Source organism: Panthera leo, chromosome B3 (genome assembly GCF_018350215.1).
Source record: "Panthera leo isolate Ple1 chromosome B3, P.leo_Ple1_pat1.1, whole genome shotgun sequence".
Taxonomy (NCBI): domain Eukaryota; kingdom Metazoa; phylum Chordata; class Mammalia; order Carnivora; family Felidae; genus Panthera; species Panthera leo.
In genome coordinates, this window is record NC_056684.1 from 114,183,836 (window position 1) to 114,193,462 (window position 9,627).

A 9,627-nucleotide genomic window follows, 5' to 3' on the forward strand; every position below is an offset into this window, starting at 1 on the left:
GGTGAGAGGTGGCACAGTTTTGAGGAGACAAGACCGTGTGGGTTCAAGGGTGCAGGCTGAAAAGATGGGCCCATAAAAAGGGCAAAGGGGGTGTGCCTGTCTGGCTCAGTCAGTAGACCATATGACTCTTGATCTTGGGGTTATGAGCTCAAGCCCCACATTGGGAGGAGAGATTACTTAAAACTAAAATCTTGGGGCACCTGGGTGGCTCAGTTGGTTAAGCGCCCGACTTCAGCTCAGGTCATGATCTCGCAGTTTGTGAGTTTGAGCCCCGCGTTGGGCTCTGTGCTGATGGCTCAGAGCCTGGAGCCTGCTTCAGATTCTGTGTCTCCCTCTCTCTCTGCCCCTCCCCTGCTCATTCTCTCTCTCTCTCTCCCTCCCTCTCTCTCTCTCTCTCAAAAATGAATACACATTACAATTTTTTTAAATAAAATCTTTAAAAAAAAAAAAAAAAGAGGAAAAGGCCCTGGTGCTCTGAGTAGGGGGATGGGGGACGAGGATGGGCGAGGGTGTCCAGAAGTGAATCTCAAGAGGGTACGGGAGTGGGTTGAAGCAATAACTGATGATCTTGGTCTTCTCAATAGGGAAGAGGCCCCGCAGGATGGACTGAAGGTGTGGAATTGACCGATCTTTCCATCCAGGACTCACTGGTGGCCATCACACTGTGATACTAGTTCCATATAACGCCATCTCCCACAGAGAAAACAGAATTACTAAACATGCTGATTTTTTTTACAGATACTAAGGTATATGCGTGTTTCTAACATCCATTCTTTTCCTTCAGTCAGGGTATAATGTACAGTAAAATGCATTCCCCAAGGGTGCTCATCTTCAGCACACAGCTCAGTGAAATGTCTCCTGGGTCTACACCCATGAAACTACTACCCAGCTCGAGATAAAACATTCTCAGCACCTCAGGTTTTCTCATGCCCCTTCCCAATCTATACCCCTGATCCACGTAGGAAGCCATTATTCTGACTTCCTACTGCCAGTGATTGTCCTCACTCGTTTTTGCACTTCATATACATGGAATCATACAGCGTGTATGCTTCGGTTTCTGGATTTTTCACACGATTTCATGTCTATGAGATTTGTGTGTGTGTTGTGTATTGTATCCATAGCTCATTTGTTTTTGTTTTGTTCTGGTTTTGCTGTGTAGTATTTCACTGCATAAGTATATCCCAAGTAATGTATCCACTCTCTTGTTGACGGGCACTTGCCTCGTTTATAGTTTGGAGCTACCATACGTAAGCTGCCATGAACATTTCTATGTGTGTTTTTGGTGACCATATGCATTCATTCTCTTGGGTATACACCTACGAAGGGATTGGGTCATAGGGTGGGTCTATATTTCATTTTAGTAGCTATTGCCAAAACACTTTTTCAAATTGACGGTAACAGTTGAATTTCCAGCAGCAAGGTCCGAGGAATTCAGTCATTCCACATCCTCTGACTACAAGCTATTGTCAATTTTTGTTTTCATTTTAGCCATTATGGTGGGTGAAGAGTGGTCTCTTTTTATGGGTTTAATCTTGCCATAGGCTTGTCAACCTTTTGAATAAAAAACTTCCATTCTTGCTGTCATTAATAGCAGTTGATTCTTAATGTATTAGCTCCTTGAGATAAGGAGACAATGGCATGTGTATTGTATCGATTTCACCAAATTTAATTCATTCAACAAATATTTAGCAAGCAATTGCTCTATGCCCTGCACCGTGCTGGAGAATAAAGATGCAAGAGTGGTCATGTCCCTCTTAGAATAGACAGTAGATGCTTAATAAATATTCCATGAATAATTTTTTCCGGAGGCTATTCAGCCCCTAGTGGGAGCTGTTTTGTTTTGGACTTGTTTTGGTGGGAAGCCATGGCCATTTCATGTGACTTTTCAATTCAAAGTTTAAGAAAAAAAACAGATTTTTTTTTTTTTTTTTGAGAGAGAGAGAGAGAGAGAATGGGAGAGAGAGAGAGAGGGAGCAGGGGAGGGGCAAAGGGAGAGAGAGAATCCCAAGCAGGCTCCGTGCTGTCAGCTGAGCCCAACTCGGGGCTCAAACTCACCAACCGTGAGATCATGACCTGAGCCAAAATCAAAAGTTGGACGCTTAACCGACTAAGTCACCCAGGTGCCCTCCAAACAGCTCTTTAAAAACAAAACAAAACCCCTGGGGTCATGTGGGCAGCCAAAATGGAGTGAGGTAAGATCATGAAGGAAAATTGGAAGATTTATCTGGGAAGCAGTCCTGACTCCTCTCTTTCCAGAGGCTCGGCCTCTTTTGCCCCTTTTCCATTCATTCTCTGCATTTCTCTAGGTGCGATGACAAAGGAACGGAGATCGAGGGCAGAATTCTTGCCATTCTTGCCATTCACTGCCATGGCCAGTGGCCACGAACTGAGGCTCAAGAAGTTTGCTCAAGTCATGGCAGGGCAGACAACATTGATGTCCCTTCAGGCACCAGTCAGGCCTTTCCCTGGATGGGAGATCTCCTGACTCAGCAGCAACAGGCTCTGAGACTAGCCGAATCCACCACCAGCACTGCAGACAACTGTTTCTGCCCCAATCTAGTCGGTAATGAGTCACCCAGAAAGCCATAAGTGCTTTGCTATTGAAAGGACCTAGGTCTGGAGTAGATGACCCAATTTCCTTGGAAAGAAGAAATCATGTCTATGAGTTCTGGGAGTACTTATTGGGCACCTACTCTGTGCCAGGCAGAATTCTAGGAGACCCACAGGAGAGCCCTATTCCTCCCAAAACTTCTGGACTAGCTGTGACCAAACAATGGGCTTCCGCCTCTAGAATTCATCATCCAAGAATCCATCAGATACTTACTGACAGGCTGAGAGAATAGAAATGAGTTGGACTGCCACGTGGGGTGACATAAACAATGTAGAGTACCAGCCCAGTGCCTGACATGCACCAGGCCACCTAGATGCTCAGCAGTTTCTTTTTCTTACCCTACTATGTGTCATTCATTGGCCGTGCAAGTCCCCATGAGGAAACACAAAAAAAGCAGCATCTGCAAGATTCTGGAAAGTAAAAGCTCTGTGGACCTCCCAGCCCAGAGTTCTGGGGATTTCCTTCAGCGTGTCCCAAATCTCTAACCTTACACCCTAATGGTCACGGGTTCCTTACTGGCTCTTCCTAAGAGAACTAAGGACAGTAGTATTTGCAGAAGGCTAAAAGGAGGGAGGGAACTCACCATGGTTTCTTGGGTTTCTGGCTCCATAGGTCAGAGATCTCAGTTGCATTGCCGGTCCCAACAGCAGTCTAATTTATGCACGCCTTTGTCACTGAATTCCCATAGACACCATTTGTGGTTGTCTCTCTAATATATATCATATATTATAGCGTTCTCTATTGTGCTTCTTTGTCCCCATGTTATTTCCTATTCTCACTCTGTGGTTTCATCCCTCTTCCTTCCCCCACACAGGGCCTAGAACACCATAGGTGCTCCAGTTCAATCTTTGCTGAATGAAAGAATGCGTTAGGCAAATTCCATCTCGGTGCCTCAGTTTCCCTCATCAACCTGTAGGAGGCCCTGGAAGTCCAGTCCTTTGCCATAGCCTATGTAAGCCTTTCCTAAGTCTTCTGACCACCCAAGGAGCCAGTGCTGGAGACACGGACGTGGCCATCTAGCTCACATGCCTCAGCCAGCAGCTCCCAGCCCTCACCAGGCCTACCTCCTCACCACCAGGGAAAGGTTGTTTGCCTCTAGGCCAGCTCCTGCCCCTCCCACTACACGCGGCTCAGGGGAGGAGAGAACACAGTTTCCCTCTAGCAGAATCTCTAGTAAAGGACAGGCCTAGAGCACGCAGAAGTTTGTTTCCATGCTCTGCCTCGTTCTCAGGTCTTAGGTGCCAAGTGATGGAACATCTGGCCTCTCTGGTGCCCTCTTTTTCATCTGTTGGCATATATCTTTACCCCAAATTCCAGAGGAAGTCCAGGCAGGACCCTCAGAAGTCTTCACTTCCGATAGTTACCCTGAGATGGGTTCTGTGAGCAAGAGATAGTCACGCCTGATAGCGGCCAAACCTGAGTCCTCCAAGGAGGGCTGCGAGCTCCCCCAGCTACCTCTAGTTCCCAGCAAATCACAGCTAGGAAATCCCTGTTGAGTAACACACTCCCCTGCCCCGTTTTAGGAGCTGGCAGGCAGAATCCAGGCCGGGGGAATGCGTTGCAGGGAAGTCTGATTAACCTCAGCTTCCCTCTCTTAGCAACTGGGTCCCACTGGTCTCCCACAGAAGCTAAGCCCCAGAGGGCTGCCCAGGGCGCTTCCTAGAAATGAGAGAAAAATCTTCTGGCAGCAAGGTAACCTCAGAAGAAGACTCGGGGCCAGGAGACCTGTGCCCCCCGGGCTTTGGTTTATTCACCTGCAAAGTAAGAGGGCTGGACTCACCAGATGGTGGTTAAGCCCTGAGCCCTACCCTAAGAACATCTTTCTCAGGCTCCTTCTCTATATTGCAATGACAAGTGGGTTTGAGTCCAATCTTGAATATAAACAAATTCCTCTAGGGGCGCCTGGTGGCTCAATTGGTTAAGCGTCTGACTCTTGATTTTGGCTCAGGTCATGGTCTCACGGTTGGGGGATCCATCGACTGAGCCCCCGCATTGGTCTGCGCACTGAGTGTGGAGCCTGCTTGGGATTCTCCTTCTCCCTCTCCCTCTGCCCCTCTCCTGCTCACTCTCCCTCTCTCTCTTTCTTTCAAAATACATAAATAAACATTGACAAAAAAATAAGCAAGTTCCTCTATAAAAGATACAGAGTCTCACAAAGTTACTTAATTTTTGTTTTAATGTTCCTTAAATATATACAAACGGAAAACTAGGTACACACTTGTTAAGGTTTTAGGTTTACAATTAACATAGAATAAAAACAAGCTTACAAATTCCCATCTAAAAGAAACTATAAAAGCAGTAAGACTCACCTTAGCCGCTTTAATTTAAATTTGACTGTTGCTATTTGCCCAAATGAAACTGCTCCTCCCAGCATGACTGAAGTTCTGGCGGTGACAGAGTAGGTGGCCCGTTTGCCTTCAGGACGCCTGTCTTCCCGCGTGCCTTCCCGTGACTCTGTTCTACTGTCTCTGAACTGCTGCATCAGGGCATCACTTAACCCTTGAAGGGAACACACCGTTATGCGTTAAGTTCCCTTCTCCTGTGTTCTCATTAGCATTCCACAATTAAAGGTGTTTCCTTTTTTTTTTTTTTTTTAAGTTCTTTTTAATCTTTTTGCCAACAGGATCCTTCTCTCAAGTTTCAATGTCCTGGGGTGGGGGGTGGGCAAAATAGGAATTAAGAAGTACACGCTTCTAGTTATAAAATAAACAAATCACAGGGACGAAAAGTACAGCATAGGGAATATAGTCAATAATACTATAATAACTTTGTGTGGTGACAGTAACTACACTTATGGTTAAGTATATAGTAATATATATAATTGTTGAAATGCTATGTTGTATACCTGAAATGAGCATAATATTATATGTAAACTATACTTCAATTAATTTTTTTTTTAATTTTGGGGCACCTGGCTGGCTCAGTCAGTAGGGCATGTGACTCTTGTTTTCTTGTTTTTGTTTTTGTTTTTTTTTCCCCACCCCGAGCATGTGACTCTTGATCTCAGGGTCATGAGTTTGAGCCCCACATTGGGGGTAGAATTTACTTAAAAATTTTTTTTTTTATTTAAAAAGTTTCAGGGTGCCTGGGTGGCTCAGTCAGTTAGGCATCCAACTTCTGCCCAAGTCATGATCTCAAGGTTCGTGAGTTTGAGCCCCACATCGGGCTCTGGGCTGACAATGTGGAATCTGGACCCTGCTTCAGATTCTGTGTCTCCCTCTCTTCTCTCTGCCCCTCCCCTGCTCTAGTGCGCGCGCTCTCTCTCTCTCTCTCTCTCAAAAATAAGTAAACATTAAAAAAAATTAAAATATCTTTAAAACAAAATCTCACTGTCCTTACCTTCAAGAGAAGGAGAATCACCTTGATTCTCCCTACTTTACAGGATGACTGTGAACATTCATTCATTCATCCTATCATCATTTATCTAGTACATACTATGTACCAGACAATGTTCTAGGCACAGAACTTTCCTTCCCTGTGGAGCTGCCATTCCAATAGGAGAGACTGATAATAGGAGAAATGAGGAAAATAATAGGATAATATTAAGGAAAAAATTAAGCAGGGATGGGAACAGAGTATGGGGATCCAATATATGGGTTTTCTGACATCACCAAGCAATTCTCTGATACCAACTGGGTGCCCAACAATTCAACTCCATTCTGACACTGTCTACCTGGTGACAGCATCAGGTCCCCCCAGTTAAGTGCCCAGGCCTGCAAGATTTCAGGTGCCAATCGCACCTCTGCTTCAGGCTGACTGGCTATAGATCCCAGGTTCCCACAGCTCCCTCCATGGGTTTGACTGATTTGCCAGAGTGGCTCACAAAGTTCAGAGAAATGTTTTACTTATTAGATGACTGGCTTATTATAAAAGGATATAATCCAGGAAGAGCCAGATGGAAGAGATGCCTAGGGCAAGGTATGGGGACAGGGTGCCACTCTCCTAGGTTCTCCACATGTTCACCAACCCAGAAGCTTTCCAAACACCATCTTTTTTGGGGTCTTTTATGGAGGATTCATTATATGACTGATTAAATCATTGCCTGCTGGCAATTGATCCAATCCCCAACCCTTCTCCTCTCTCAGAAGGTCAGGGAGGTGGGACTGAAGGTTCTAAGCCTTCCACCACATGGTTGGCTCTCCTGGCAACCAGCCCCCACTCCTAGGGGCTTTCTAAAAGGCACCCCATGGGGCGCCTGGGTGGCTCAGTCGGTTAAGCAGCCGACTTCGGCTCAGGTCATGATCTCACGGTCCCTGAGTTTGAGCCCTGCGTCGGGCTCTGTGCTGACAGCTCAGAGCCTGTAGCCTGTTTCAGATTCTGTGTCTCCTTCTCTCTCTGACCCTCCCGCGTTCATGCTCTGTCTCTCTCTGTCTCAAAAATAAATAAACGTTAAAAAATAAAAATAAAAAATAAATAAATAAAAGGCACCCCATTAACACAAACTCTGGTGTTATTGAAAAGGGTTCGTTGTGAATATCAAGACACCTTCCTTGCTCTTATCACATAGGAAATTCCAAGGGTATGAAGAGCTTTGTGCCAGAAATGGGGACAAAGACCAAATATATATTTGTTCTTATAAATCACAATATCTCAGGGGAGAAGTAGAGGGAGGTTACATTTTTAAAATGGCATGTTCTGGGGAAGCTTCATAGAGTAGGTAACATTTAAGACCTAAGCGAGTTGGAGGAAGCTAAAGCATTTGAGGAACAGCCAGGAGGTCAGGTGTCTATTTTGGAATAACACACAACGAGCGCGAGTGTGTGTGTGTGTGTGTGTGTGTGTGTGTGTGTGTGTGTGCGCGCGCGCACACACACACACGGAAAAGCACAATGCAAACCTGGATATATAGTAGATACCATTGTTTCACTGCCCAGCAACCATTTCCCCTCCTGGCAACTCTGCGGTGATATTCCTCTGGGGAGGCACCTCCCCTGTCCCTGGTCTCCCCTGCTGGTAGGATGACCCCACCCCTACCCACCAGGGCTGGGCAAATGATGGGCCCGACCAATCAGAACAAAACAATTGGTTTAGGCCTCGGCGTGGGACCCAATCAGAATGAATAACACACAATGGCATTGCGGGCACCCTTGGGAGAGAGCCACAGTCTTTTCCCCCTGGAGATCCAAGCAGTAAAGATGATAGGAGCCTGGAGCTTTCCGGAGCCACCCACTTGGAACCTGAGAAAAAAGCCAGTGCAGAGGAAGATCACAGGGATGAATCCTGGAGACATATTTTGATCCCCTGTATCAAGCTGTATCTACTTCTGAACTTCCCAGTTTATGTGCACCAATTAATTCCCTGTTTTGCTGCATAAGCTGGTGTGTTAGTTATCTATTGCTGCACAGTAAATTGCTGCAAGACGCGGTCACTGAAAAGAACATCTATTACCTCACAGTTTCTCTAGGTCAGGGATTTGGGAGTGCTCGAAGCTGCGTGATTCTGGTTCAGGGTCTCTCGCAGGCTTTCAGGTGGGGTGGTAGCAAGGACTCTGAAGGCCTGGCTGGGCCTGAAGGATGTGCTTTCACAGTGGTTCACCCCATGGCTGTTGGCAGGAGCCCTCAGTTCCCTGTCACGCGGGTTCTGCAGAGGCTGGGTGAGTGTCCTCACAACATGGCTGCTGATGTCCCCTGAGGGAGAGACATCCAAGAGAGCAAGTGAGGCGTGCCCTTTAGAAGCTCGTCCCTGAAGTAACTCTGAAGTGTTACTACCTCAAGCCCACGCTCAAGGGGAGGGAAGCAGGCCCCTCCTCTTGAAGGGAGGAAGATCAAAGAATTTGTGGACATATCTGAAAACCACCACACCTGGCTTAACCTTGATGTTCTGTCACTTGCAACCACTAGAGTTCTGACAGTTATTCAGGAGTTTATCACAATTGTATTATGGCTGTTACAACATGGCTCTCGGCAAAAGCAACAACAACAAAAAAAACCCAGCCGCCTATAATGTGCTAACAACGTACATCTTATAAATGCCAATTCGATCCTGTCCTAGGTAAGCTCAAAAACCTCCAATGGCCGTCGTGGTCCAAAAGTTCAAATTTCTTGAGGGGGTCCAACTGGCTCAGTCGGTAGAGCATGAGACTCTTAATCTCAGGGTTGTGGGTTCGAGCCCCATGTTGGGTGTAGAGATTACTTAAAAAAAAAATCTTAAAAATAAAGTTCAAATTTCTTTACATCGGGCACATAGCCACCACAGCTTGCTCCCGCGCCCTCCCTACCACCCTCCTAAAACCTCCCTGCTTCAGACCCTCCTAGCTGCTTGCTCTTCTCTGAATATGCCATATTTCCACATCTCCGTGCCCTTGTCCATGCTGTTCTAGCTTCTCCATGTAAAGCTCTGCTCAAAACCCGATTCATATGTCACCTCTTCTGTGAAGACTTCTCTGACTTCACCCCAAAACATGATACTACTGAGCTTCAGGCCCTTCATATTTATTGTGTCCAAATCCATAACCCTGAATTTATGTGCTATTTATATTATCCCCATATACAAATGAGGGCCCAGTATACAGACCCGGGGTCCTCTAAAAAGGGTGAGGAGCTTCCTTGCAGGCATCGGGCAGGTGAGCAACACAGCACATGTTGGCACACCCTGTTAGTTAGTTATTCCTTCCTCTTTCGCTCCTAAACACTGTGGTCGTGTATACTGTGTATAGTTATCCATGAATCTGGCTCCCCTGACAGATCAAGAACTTCCTGGGGGCCTGGCCCTCATCTTGTATAGCCACCTTTCATGGAGCACTCACTGCATTAATGTTGCGTGATTAATGCTGCCCATTTTCCAGATGAGGAAATCAAGGCTCAGAAGGATTAAAGGACCAAGGTCTGAGGCCGGACTCCATGCCCTCATCCCCTACATGCGACAGTACTTGAGATGTACTAGGTAGGTGCTCAGTATGCATGTTGGAAGGCCTGAGTGGAGTGAATGAGAACTGGGTGGCCCCAGCCTCCCCATCCCCCACCGTGTCCGTGTCCGGCTGGCTTCAAGGCTGCTGTTTACTTGCAGGTTGGGAGCAG

General features: G+C 46.4%; 1 non-coding gene across 1 annotated transcript; it reads left to right on the forward strand.

The window, feature by feature from the left end:
- The first annotated feature begins 8,660 nt into the window (after positions 1 to 8,660).
- TRNAK-CUU lies at positions 8,661 to 8,733 on the forward strand. The gene has a single exon. It is a non-coding gene; the product is annotated as a tRNA-Lys (tRNA).
- Positions 8,734 to 9,627: the final 894 nt, after the last annotated feature.